The sequence below is a fragment of the Osmerus eperlanus genome, chromosome 22 (genome assembly GCF_963692335.1).
Source record: "Osmerus eperlanus chromosome 22, fOsmEpe2.1, whole genome shotgun sequence".
Classification (NCBI taxonomy): Eukaryota; Metazoa; Chordata; class Actinopteri; order Osmeriformes; family Osmeridae; genus Osmerus; species Osmerus eperlanus.
This window is the reverse complement of record NC_085039.1, coordinates 79,815-91,931: the sequence shown is the minus strand read 5'-3', so window position 1 is coordinate 91,931 and position 12,117 is coordinate 79,815. Positions and strand designations below refer to the sequence as shown.

At 47.4% G+C, this 12,117-nt stretch overlaps 10 non-coding genes across 10 annotated transcripts; all 10 read left to right on the top strand.

Annotated features, from left to right (window-relative positions):
* Positions 1-537: 537 nt before the first annotated feature.
* trnal-uag (transfer RNA leucine (anticodon UAG)) lies at positions 538-619 on the top strand. The gene has a single exon. It is a non-coding gene; the product is annotated as a tRNA-Leu (tRNA).
* A 787-nt stretch (positions 620-1,406) lies between these two features.
* trnal-uag (transfer RNA leucine (anticodon UAG)) lies at positions 1,407-1,488 on the top strand. The gene has a single exon. It is a non-coding gene; the product is annotated as a tRNA-Leu (tRNA).
* A 787-nt stretch (positions 1,489-2,275) lies between these two features.
* Positions 2,276-2,357, top strand: trnal-uag (transfer RNA leucine (anticodon UAG)). Its single transcript has one exon. It is a non-coding gene; the product is annotated as a tRNA-Leu (tRNA).
* A 787-nt stretch (positions 2,358-3,144) lies between these two features.
* On the top strand, positions 3,145-3,226 carry trnal-uag (transfer RNA leucine (anticodon UAG)). Its single transcript has one exon. It is a non-coding gene; the product is annotated as a tRNA-Leu (tRNA).
* A 787-nt stretch (positions 3,227-4,013) lies between these two features.
* trnal-uag (transfer RNA leucine (anticodon UAG)) lies at positions 4,014-4,095 on the top strand. The gene has a single exon. It is a non-coding gene; the product is annotated as a tRNA-Leu (tRNA).
* An 843-nt stretch (positions 4,096-4,938) lies between these two features.
* Positions 4,939-5,020, top strand: trnal-uag (transfer RNA leucine (anticodon UAG)). Its single transcript has one exon. It is a non-coding gene; the product is annotated as a tRNA-Leu (tRNA).
* A 787-nt stretch (positions 5,021-5,807) lies between these two features.
* Positions 5,808-5,889, top strand: trnal-uag (transfer RNA leucine (anticodon UAG)). Its single transcript has one exon. It is a non-coding gene; the product is annotated as a tRNA-Leu (tRNA).
* A 787-nt stretch (positions 5,890-6,676) lies between these two features.
* Positions 6,677-6,758, top strand: trnal-uag (transfer RNA leucine (anticodon UAG)). Its single transcript has one exon. It is a non-coding gene; the product is annotated as a tRNA-Leu (tRNA).
* A 787-nt stretch (positions 6,759-7,545) lies between these two features.
* On the top strand, positions 7,546-7,627 carry trnal-uag (transfer RNA leucine (anticodon UAG)). Its single transcript has one exon. It is a non-coding gene; the product is annotated as a tRNA-Leu (tRNA).
* A 787-nt stretch (positions 7,628-8,414) lies between these two features.
* trnal-uag (transfer RNA leucine (anticodon UAG)) lies at positions 8,415-8,496 on the top strand. The gene has a single exon. It is a non-coding gene; the product is annotated as a tRNA-Leu (tRNA).
* Positions 8,497-12,117: the final 3,621 nt, after the last annotated feature.

Below are 12,117 nucleotides of genomic sequence, written 5' to 3'. Positions count from 1 at the left end.
CGCAGAAGTATAAACCAGGCATAGGGCAATTTCTTACTAGTTGGACGTCAGTAGGTGGTGTGGAAAGGTGAACCGTCCCTCGAAATGCTGTGCGATCACGGAGTCTGTTGGGGGCATTGGTGGTATAGTGGCAAGCATAGCTGCCTTCCAAGCAGTTGACCAGGGCTCGATTCCTGGCCAATGCAGAACCTTGAGAGAGATTCAAATCAACTTTATTTCGCCATGTATACAGACACTAGGAATTTGATTTGGTATTCTCCATGCAGGCTATAGCATCACAAATAGAACAACAAGACAAAAAAGAAAAACAATACAAGGACAGATAGTACCAGTATGAGCAAAATAATAAATAAGAATGGAGGTAATGTTAAATAAAGCGCCGTAAAGTTCATGTGTAAGAGCTATTTAGGAGGGCTATTGTTAGATCTGTTTTATCTTGTGACGTTCAAGCGCTTCCAGGCATTAAGAATGTCACGTGAGCTCCTGGACGATCGATCAGCTTCGGGAAGAGCCCGGGGGGCCAAGACCTGACAACGTGGTAGCGTGGCCGAGCGGTCCAAGGCGCTGGATTTAGGCTCCAGTCTCTCCGGAGGCGTGGGTTCAAATCCCACCGCTGCCACTTTTGTAGGGTGCTAACGCCGTCCCATTGCTTTGAAGTCAGTAAGTGGGTTTGAAAAAGTGAACTGTGGCTCGACATGTGCGATTGTATATGATTTTTTGGGGCATCGTAGTTATAGTGGCAACTACAGTGGCAACTTTTTTCCTTGAAGTTGACGGGGTTCAATCCCCAGCCAGTACAGACCGTGGAGAGGCATCTCGTCTCTTGTGACGGTCGATAGCGTCACGATTAGGCCACGTGTTTCAAACTCCGCAGAAGTATAAACCAGGCATAGGGCAATTTCTTACTAGTTGGACGTCAGTAGGTGGTGTGGAAAGGTGAACCGTCCCTCGAAATGCTGTGCGATCACGGAGTCTGTTGGGGGCATTGGTGGTATAGTGGCAAGCATAGCTGCCTTCCAAGCAGTTGACCAGGGCTCGATTCCTGGCCAATGCAGAACCTTGAGAGAGATTCAAATCAACTTTATTTCGCCATGTATACAGACACTAGGAATTTGATTTGGTATTCTCCATGCAGGCTATAGCATCACAAATAGAACAACAAGACAAAAAAGAAAAACAATACAAGGACAGATAGTACCAGTATGAGCAAAATAATAAATAAGAATGGAGGTAATGTTAAATAAAGCGCCGTAAAGTTCATGTGTAAGAGCTATTTAGGAGGGCTATTGTTAGATCTGTTTTATCTTGTGACGTTCAAGCGCTTCCAGGCATTAAGAATGTCACGTGAGCTCCTGGACGATCGATCAGCTTCAGGAAGAGCCCGGGGGGCCAAGACCTGACAACGTGGTAGCGTGGCCGAGCGGTCCAAGGCGCTGGATTTAGGCTCCAGTCTCTCCGGAGGCGTGGGTTCAAATCCCACCGCTGCCACTTTTGTAGGGTGCTAACGCCGTCCCATTGCTTTGAAGTCAGTAAGTGGGTTTGAAAAAGTGAACTGTGGCTCGACATGTGCGATTGTATATGATTTTTTGGGGCATCGTAGTTATAGTGGCAACTACAGTGGCAACTTTTTTCCTTGAAGTTGACGGGGTTCAATCCCCAGCCAGTACAGACCGTGGAGAGGCATCTCGTCTCTTGTGACGGTCGATAGCGTCACGATTAGGCCACGTGTTTCAAACTCCGCAGAAGTATAAACCAGGCATAGGGCAATTTCTTACTAGTTGGACGTCAGTAGGTGGTGTGGAAAGGTGAACCGTCCCTCGAAATGCTGTGCGATCACGGAGTCTGTTGGGGGCATTGGTGGTATAGTGGCAAGCATAGCTGCCTTCCAAGCAGTTGACCAGGGCTCGATTCCTGGCCAATGCAGAACCTTGAGAGAGATTCAAATCAACTTTATTTCGCCATGTATACAGACACTAGGAATTTGATTTGGTATTCTCCATGCAGGCTATAGCATCACAAATAGAACAACAAGACAAAAAAGAAAAACAATACAAGGACAGATAGTACCAGTATGAGCAAAATAATAAATAAGAATGGAGGTAATGTTAAATAAAGCGCCGTAAAGTTCATGTGTAAGAGCTATTTAGGAGGGCTATTGTTAGATCTGTTTTATCTTTTGACGTTCAAGCGCTTCCAGGCATTAAGAATGTCACGTGAGCTCCTGGACGATCGATCAGCTTCGGGAAGAGCCCGGGGGGCCAAGACCTGACAACGTGGTAGCGTGGCCGAGCGGTCCAAGGCGCTGGATTTAGGCTCCAGTCTCTCCGGAGGCGTGGGTTCAAATCCCACCGCTGCCACTTTTGTAGGGTGCTAACGCCGTCCCATTGCTTTGAAGTCAGTAAGTGGGTTTGAAAAAGTGAACTGTGGCTCGACATGTGCGATTGTATATGATTTTTTGGGGCATCGTAGTTATAGTGGCAACTACAGTGGCAACTTTTTTCCTTGAAGTTGACGGGGTTCAATCCCCAGCCAGTACAGACCGTGGAGAGGCATCTCGTCTCTTGTGACGGTCGATAGCGTCACGATTAGGCCACGTGTTTCAAACTCCGCAGAAGTATAAACCAGGCATAGGGCAATTTCTTACTAGTTGGACGTCAGTAGGTGGTGTGGAAAGGTGAACCGTCCCTCGAAATGCTGTGCGATCACGGAGTCTGTTGGGGGCATTGGTGGTATAGTGGCAAGCATAGCTGCCTTCCAAGCAGTTGACCAGGGCTCGATTCCTGGCCAATGCAGAACCTTGAGAGAGATTCAAATCAACTTTATTTCGCCATGTATACAGACACTAGGAATTTGATTTGGTATTCTCCATGCAGGCTATAGCATCACAAATAGAACAACAAGACAAAAAAGAAAAACAATACAAGGACAGATAGTACCAGTATGAGCAAAATAATACATAAGAATGGAGGTAATGTTAAATAAAGCGCCGTAAAGTTCATGTGTAAGAGCTATTTAGGAGGGCTATTGTTAGATCTGTTTTATCTTGTGACGTTCAAGCGCTTCCAGGCATTAAGAATGTCACGTGAGCTCCTGGACGATCGATCAGCTTCGGGAAGAGCCCGGGGGGCCAAGACCTGACAACGTGGTAGCGTGGCCGAGCGGTCCAAGGCGCTGGATTTAGGCTCCAGTCTCTCCGGAGGCGTGGGTTCAAATCCCACCGCTGCCACATTTGTAGGGTGCTAACGCCGTCCCATTGCTTTGAAGTCAGTAAGTGGGTTTGAAAAAGTGAACTGTGGCTCGACATGTGCGATTGTATATGATTTTTTGGGGCATCGTAGTTATAGTGGCAACTACAGTGGCAACTTTTTTCCTTGAAGTTGACGGGGTTCAATCCCCAGCCAGTACAGACCGTGGAGAGGCATCTCGTCTCTTGTGACGGTCGATAGCGTCACGATTAGGCCACGTGTTTCAAACTCCGCAGAAGTATAAACCAGGCATAGGGCAATTTCTTACTAGTTGGACGTCAGTAGGTGGTGTGGAAAGGTGAACCGTCCCTCGAAATGCTGTGCGATCACGGAGTCTGTTGGGGGCATTGGTGGTATAGTGGCAAGCATAGCTGCCTTCCAAGCAGTTGACCAGGGCTCGATTCCTGGCCAATGCAGAACCTTGAGAGAGATTCAAATCAACTTTATTTCGCCATGTATACAGACACTAGGAATTTGATTTGGTATTCTCCATGCAGGCTATAGCATCACAAATAGAACAACAAGACAAAAAAGAAAAACAATACAAGGACAGATAGTACCAGTATGAGCAAAATAATACATAAGAATGGAGGTAATGTTAAATAAAGCGCCGTAAAGTTCATGTGTAAGAGCTATTTAGGAGGGCTATTGTTAGATCTGTTTTATCTTGTGACGTTCAAGCGCTTCCAGGCATTAAGAATGTCACGTGAGCTCCTGGACGATCGATCAGCTTCGGGAAGAGCCCGGGGGGCCAAGACCTGACAACGTGGTAGCGTGGCCGAGCGGTCCAAGGCGCTGGATTTAGGCTCCAGTCTCTCCGGAGGCGTGGGTTCAAATCCCACCGCTGCCACTTTTGTAGGGTGCTAACGCCGTCCCATTGCTTTGAAGTCAGTAAGTGGGTTTGAAAAAGTGAACTGTGGCTCGACATGTGCGATTGTATATGATTTTTTGGGGCATCGTAGTTATAGTGGCAACTACAGTGGCAACTTTTTTCCTTGAAGTTGACGGGGTTCAATCCCCAGCCAGTACAGACCGTGGAGAGGCATCTCGTCTCTTGTGACGGTCGATAGCGTCACGATTAGGCCACGTGTTTCAAACTCCGCAGAAGTATAAACCAGGCATAGGGCAATTTCTTTAGGCCACGTGTTTCAAACTCCGCAGAAGTATAAACCAGGCATAGGGCAATTTCTTACTAGTTGGACGTCAGTAGGTGGTGTGGAAAGGTGAACCGTCCCTCGAAATGCTGTGCGATCACGGAGTCTGTTGGGGGCATTGGTGGTATAGTGGCAAGCATAGCTGCCTTCCAAGCAGTTGACCAGGGCTCGATTCCTGGCCAATGCAGAACCTTGAGAGAGATTCAAATCAACTTTATTTCGCCATGTATACAGACACTAGGAATTTGATTTGGTATTCTCCATGCAGGCTATAGCATCACAAATAGAACAACAAGACAAAAAAGAAAAACAATACAAGGACAGATAGTACCAGTATGAGCAAAATAATACATAAGAATGGAGGTAATGTTAAATAAAGCGCCGTAAAGTTCATGTGTAAGAGCTATTTAGGAGGGCTATTGTTAGATCTGTTTTATCTTGTGACGTTCAAGCGCTTCCAGGCATTAAGAATGTCACGTGAGCTCCTGGACGATCGATCAGCTTCGGGAAGAGCCCGGGGGGCCAAGACCTGACAACGTGGTAGCGTGGCCGAGCGGTCCAAGGCGCTGGATTTAGGCTCCAGTCTCTCCGGAGGCGTGGGTTCAAATCCCACCGCTGCCACTTTTGTAGGGTGCTAACGCCGTCCCATTGCTTTGAAGTCAGTAAGTGGGTTTGAAAAAGTGAACTGTGGCTCGACATGTGCTATTGTATATGATTTTTTGGGGCATCGTAGTTATAGTGGCAACTACAGTGGCAACTTTTTTCCTTGAAGTTGACGGGGTTCAATCCCCAGCCAGTACAGACCGTGGAGAGGCATCTCGTCTCTTGTGACGGTCGATAGCGTCACGATTAGGCCACGTGTTTCAAACTCCGCAGAAGTATAAACCAGGCATAGGGCAATTTCTTACTAGTTGGACGTCAGTAGGTGGTGTGGAAAGGTGAACCGTCCCTCGAAATGCTGTGCGATCACGGAGTCTGTTGGGGGCATTGGTGGTATAGTGGCAAGCATAGCTGCCTTCCAAGCAGTTGACCAGGGCTCGATTCCTGGCCAATGCAGAACCTTGAGAGAGATTCAAATCAACTTTATTTCGCCATGTATACAGACACTAGGAATTTGATTTGGTATTCTCCATGCAGGCTATAGCATCACAAATAGAACAACAAGACAAAAAAGAAAAACAATACAAGGACAGATAGTACCAGTATGAGCAAAATAATAAATAAGAATGGAGGTAATGTTAAATAAAGCGCCGTAAAGTTCATGTGTAAGAGCTATTTAGGAGGGCTATTGTTAGATCTGTTTTATCTTGTGACGTTCAAGCGCTTCCAGGCATTAAGAATGTCACGTGAGCTCCTGGACGATCGATCAGCTTCGGGAAGAGCCCGGGGGGCCAAGACCTGACAACGTGGTAGCGTGGCCGAGCGGTCCAAGGCGCTGGATTTAGGCTCCAGTCTCTCCGGAGGCGTGGGTTCAAATCCCACCGCTGCCACTTTTGTAGGGTGCTAACGCCGTCCCATTGCTTTGAAGTCAGTAAGTGGGTTTGAAAAAGTGAACTGTGGCTCGACATGTGCGATTGTATATGATTTTTTGGGGCATCGTAGTTATAGTGGCAACTACAGTGGCAACTTTTTTCCTTGAAGTTGACGGGGTTCAATCCCCAGCCAGTACAGACCGTGGAGAGGCATCTCGTCTCTTGTGACGGTCGATAGCGTCACGATTAGGCCACGTGTTTCAAACTCCGCAGAAGTATAAACCAGGCATAGGGCAATTTCTTACTAGTTGGACGTCAGTAGGTGGTGTGGAAAGGTGAACCGTCCCTCGAAATGCTGTGCGATCACGGAGTCTGTTGGGGGCATTGGTGGTATAGTGGCAAGCATAGCTGCCTTCCAAGCAGTTGACCAGGGCTCGATTCCTGGCCAATGCAGAACCTTGAGAGAGATTCAAATCAACTTTATTTCGCCATGTATACAGACACTAGGAATTTGATTTGGTATTCTCCATGCAGGCTATAGCATCACAAATAGAACAACAAGACAAAAAAGAAAAACAATACAAGGACAGATAGTACCAGTATGAGCAAAATAATACATAAGAATGGAGGTAATGTTAAATAAAGCGCCGTAAAGTTCATGTGTAAGAGCTATTTAGGAGGGCTATTGTTAGATCTGTTTTATCTTGTGACGTTCAAGCGCTTCCAGGCATTAAGAATGTCACGTGAGCTCCTGGACGATCGATCAGCTTCGGGAAGAGCCCGGGGGGCCAAGACCTGACAACGTGGTAGCGTGGCCGAGCGGTCCAAGGCGCTGGATTTAGGCTCCAGTCTCTCCGGAGGCGTGGGTTCAAATCCCACCGCTGCCACTTTTGTAGGGTGCTAACGCCGTCCCATTGCTTTGAAGTCAGTAAGTGGGTTTGAAAAAGTGAACTGTGGCTCGACATGTGCTATTGTATATGATTTTTTGGGGCATCGTAGTTATAGTGGCAACTACAGTGGCAACTTTTTTCCTTGAAGTTGACGGGGTTCAATCCCCAGCCAGTACAGACCGTGGAGAGGCATCTCGTCTCTTGTGACGGTCGATAGCGTCACGATTAGGCCACGTGTTTCAAACTCCGCAGAAGTATAAACCAGGCATAGGGCAATTTCTTACTAGTTGGACGTCAGTAGGTGGTGTGGAAAGGTGAACCGTCCCTCGAAATGCTGTGCGATCACGGAGTCTGTTGGGGGCATTGGTGGTATAGTGGCAAGCATAGCTGCCTTCCAAGCAGTTGACCAGGGCTCGATTCCTGGCCAATGCAGAACCTTGAGAGAGATTCAAATCAACTTTATTTCGCCATGTATACAGACACTAGGAATTTGATTTGGTATTCTCCATGCAGGCTATAGCATCACAAATAGAACAACAAGACAAAAAAGAAAAACAATACAAGGACAGATAGTACCAGTATGAGCAAAATAATAAATAAGAATGGAGGTAATGTTAAATAAAGCGCCGTAAAGTTCATGTGTAAGAGCTATTTAGGAGGGCTATTGTTAGATCTGTTTTATCTTGTGACGTTCAAGCGCTTCCAGGCATTAAGAATGTCACGTGAGCTCCTGGACGATCGATCAGCTTCGGGAAGAGCCCGGGGGGCCAAGACCTGACAACGTGGTAGCGTGGCCGAGCGGTCCAAGGCGCTGGATTTAGGCTCCAGTCTCTCCGGAGGCGTGGGTTCAAATCCCACCGCTGCCACTTTTGTAGGGTGCTAACGCCGTCCCATTGCTTTGAAGTCAGTAAGTGGGTTTGAAAAAGTGAACTGTGGCTCGACATGTGCGATTGTATATGATTTTTTGGGGCATCGTAGTTATAGTGGCAACTACAGTGGCAACTTTTTTCCTTGAAGTTGACGGGGTTCAATCCCCAGCCAGTACAGACCGTGGAGAGGCATCTCGTCTCTTGTGACGGTCGATAGCGTCACGATTAGGCCACGTGTTTCAAACTCCGCAGAAGTATAAACCAGGCATAGGGCAATTTCTTACTAGTTGGACGTCAGTAGGTGGTGTGGAAAGGTGAACCGTCCCTCGAAATGCTGTGCGATCACGGAGTCTGTTGGGGGCATTGGTGGTATAGTGGCAAGCATAGCTGCCTTCCAAGCAGTTGACCAGGGCTCGATTCCTGGCCAATGCAGAACCTTGAGAGAGATTCAAATCAACTTTATTTCGCCATGTATACAGACACTAGGAATTTGATTTGGTATTCTCCATGCAGGCTATAGCATCACAAATAGAACAACAAGACAAAAAAGAAAAACAATACAAGGACAGATAGTACCAGTATGAGCAAAATAATACATAAGAATGGAGGTAATGTTAAATAAAGCGCCGTAAAGTTCATGTGTAAGAGCTATTTAGGAGGGCTATTGTTAGATCTGTTTTATCTTGTGACGTTCAAGCGCTTCCAGGCATTAAGAATGTCACGTGAGCTCCTGGACGATCGATCAGCTTCGGGAAGAGCCCGGGGGGCCAAGACCTGACAACGTGGTAGCGTGGCCGAGCGGTCCAAGGCGCTGGATTTAGGCTCCAGTCTCTCCGGAGGCGTGGGTTCAAATCCCATCGCTGCCACTTTTGTAGGGTGCTAACGCCGTCCCATTGCTTTGAAGTCAGTAAGTGGGTTTGAAAAAGTGAACTGTGGCTCGACATGTGCGATTGTATATGATTTTTTGGGGCATCGTAGTTATAGTGGCAACTACAGTGGCAACTTTTTTCCTTGAAGTTGACGGGGTTCAATCCCCAGCCAGTACAGACCGTGGAGAGGCATCTCGTCTCTTGTGACGGTCGATAGCGTCACGATTAGGCCACGTGTTTCAAACTCCGCAGAAGTATAAACCAGGCATAGGGCAATTTCTTACTAGTTGGACGTCAGTAGGTGGTGTGGAAAGGTGAACCGTCCCTCGAAATGCTGTGCGATCACGGAGTCTGTTGGGGGCATTGGTGGTATAGTGGCAAGCATAGCTGCCTTCCAAGCAGTTGACCAGGGCTCGATTCCTGGCCAATGCAGAACCTTGAGAGAGGTTCAAATCAACTTTATTTCGCCATGTATACAGACACTAGGAATTTGATTTGGTATTCTCCATGCAGGCTATAGCATCACAAATAGAACAACAAGACAAAAAAGAAAAACAATACAAGGACAGATAGTACCAGTATGAGCAAAATAATACATAAGAATGGAGGTAATGTTAAATAAAGCGCCGTAAAGTTCATGTGTAAGAGCTATTTAGGAGGGCTATTGTTAGATCTGTTTTATCTTGTGACGTTCAAGCGCTTCCAGGCATTAAGAATGTCACGTGAGCTCCTGGACGATCGATCAGCTTCGGGAAGAGCCCGGGGGGCCAAGACCTGACAACGTGGTAGCGTGGCCGAGCGGTCCAAGGCGCTGGATTTAGGATTTAGGATTTTAGGATTTTTACTAGTTGGACGTCAGCAGGTGGTGTGGAAAGGTGAACCGTCCCTCGAAATGCTAGGGTTAGGGTTTAGGGTTAGGGTTAGGTTTGGGTTAGGGTAGGGTAAAAAGAAAAACTGGACGGTCTTAGGGAGCACGGGCCTATCATTCCTGTGTTGAAAGTATAAAACAAAAGAGAGGAAGAAAAACAGAACTACAACAAAGAGGTTTTGTGAAATAATGTGTGTTTTCTTTTACAGGTGCTGTGTGGTGGTGGCTGAGTGGATGGTGCTGAGAATTGGAGGACCAAGGTAGGTGTGTGTATGGATACATAGCCAGGTAAGTTATGTGTGTGTATATTATTTTTTTGGGTAATGTATGTGTAAGAATATGTATGAGTGTGTATATGTATATGTTGAGTGAAGCAGGTCTTGTATGAGATGAAGAGTGTTATGTTTTTTCATTCAGTCCCAGGGGTGTAATTGTGTTTAACTGTGTGATCCATTTTCTTTCGGCGTGTTTCCGCTGTCCACTGGACCACCCGGACCCCGACTCCACACCAGATATGATGAGGTGAGTGACGGGGTGCTCCTGGAAGTGTGTGACGAGTGTTGTTTGTAGGTGTGCCCGTGAGATGTTGTATAGGTGTTGTTTGAGCCTAGTGTCTATTGATGAACCGGTTTCTCCTACGTAGTGTTTGTGGCAGAGGGTGCAGGTGATGATGTATACGGCGTTCGAGGTTTGTAAGGTGAGGTTGTCCGGGACTGGAGCTGATGTGTGACTGTGAGGGTTTGTAATGAATTTTCTGTATTTATAATGAAATGTATGAGGTTTGGCTGGGGAGGGGTGGGGTTACAGGGAGGGTTGGGGTTGGGTATGGGGTCGGAGGGAGGGTTGGGTTTAGGCCTAGGGTTAAAGGGAGGGGTGGGGTTACAAGGAAGGGGATTAAAGGTAGGGTGGGAATGGGAAGGCAGGGTGGGGTTAGAGGGCGGGTTGAAGGGACTTTTAAAGGGAGGGTTGGGTTTGGGCCTAGGGTTAAAGGGAGGGGTGGGGTTACAGGGAGGGTTGGGGTTGGGTATGGGGTCGGAGGGACTTTTAAAGGGAGGGTTGGGTTTAGGCCTAGGGTTAAAGGGAGGGGTGTGGTTACAGGGAGGGTTGGGGTTGGGTATGGGGTCTGAGGGGTTGGGGTTAGGATGAGGGACCAGGTTGGGTGTAGCTCTTGGGGCGGGCAGAGAGGGGTTAGGGTTAGGTTTGTGGAAAGGTCTCAGCCCAACGATGGGCTGGAGTTGCACTGGCACAAGTCCTGTGTTTTTATTCAATGTTTTTTTTGTCCCCAGAAAAGAAGGTGAAGAGGAGGATTATTATATTCCCATCCAGGTAGGTATCCTAGCAGGTAAGTATCCCAGGTAAGTCAACCACTAAATACCCTATACTTTAGATCTGTGTTGATCTTTTTTCTTTTTTTGTCCTACAGGAACCCTTCTGCCCCCTACTGGTCATCACAGGTAAGTATCACAGGTAAGTAAGTATGTGCATATATACCCTCTTTTCTGATTCCTGGTATTGTTAATAACTTTTTTCTCTTTCCCCAGGAATCCCTCACCTCCCACTCGGAAGACAGCAGGGGGTATGCAACCTTTAGATGTTTATAATAATAAATCACTCATCCATAATTTTAGCATTCTCTCTGCGGTTTCAGTGGTCCAGAGAACTGGATCCTGTCCCGTTACCTGGAATTGGAGTTTATCCATCTCAGGTAACGTTTGAAAAGGAGATTTACTATCAACATAAAAGTTAAAATCGTCAAACAATTCTTGCTGGTCCTTAGCCAACCTGTCCGAGAAATGAATGAATGGCACGTAGACAACAGCTTTAGGAAATCGTTTTTGACAGGTTTTCCCAAGCTGCTGCAGTTGTTTCACGGTGGTCGTGGGTTTCTGTCTGTCGAGACAGTTAACCATCCCTACTGACAGGATGACATGCTCTGTGTTAGAGTTAGGTGTCAATTTCTCTAGTATCCGCCTTAAATGATGACAGTTCGCTCCTGGGAAACTGTCAACTTGGATAAGATCATCCTTAAAAGTAGGGATAGCCGAGAGATTACCGTCCCCCACCACCACTATGGGTTTCACTACGTCTAACTGCCAATCTTGTATTTTCCTCCAACAGGTCGGATGGATAACGGGCTCCTCTCGATGGAGGACCTTTGGCTGTGACTGGCTGAGGGCGTGACGGTAAGTAGGTTCCAGGGAAAGGGAAGGGAGGAGGGGGGAGGGTTGGGGTAAGGTATAGGAAAGGGAGGGTTGGGGTGAGGTATAGGAGAGGGAGGGTTGGGGTTAGGATGAGGGATCAGGGAGGGGTTAAGTCCCCTTTCCACCATGGGGTTTGGGGAAGGGGGAGGATTAGATTTGGGGAAGGGAGGGTTGGGGTTAGGGTTCAGGGTCAAGGTGGGGTTAGGACCCCTTATACCCACCATGGTGTCACTCAACCGCGTCAACAGCATTTTGGGAGGGAAACTGGTCTCCACTGTTGGGGGTGGGCTGGCAATAGTCGAGCTAATTGCCACCTCACTGCCACTACTGGGGGCAACTTGGACCCTCTCCCTCACAATTTCAGAGACCCCAGATGTAAAGTTCAGGGCCTCTTTAAAGGTAAGTAAGGTAGTTCCAACTGTGTTTGACCCATGTGACTGTTTGATGTTTTTTGTTTTCCCCACAGGAGATGTACCAGAGACCTCTGGAGTTTCCCTCATCCCTACCAAAGGTAAGTATCCATCCCCCTGGGTGACCACACTGGTGTCG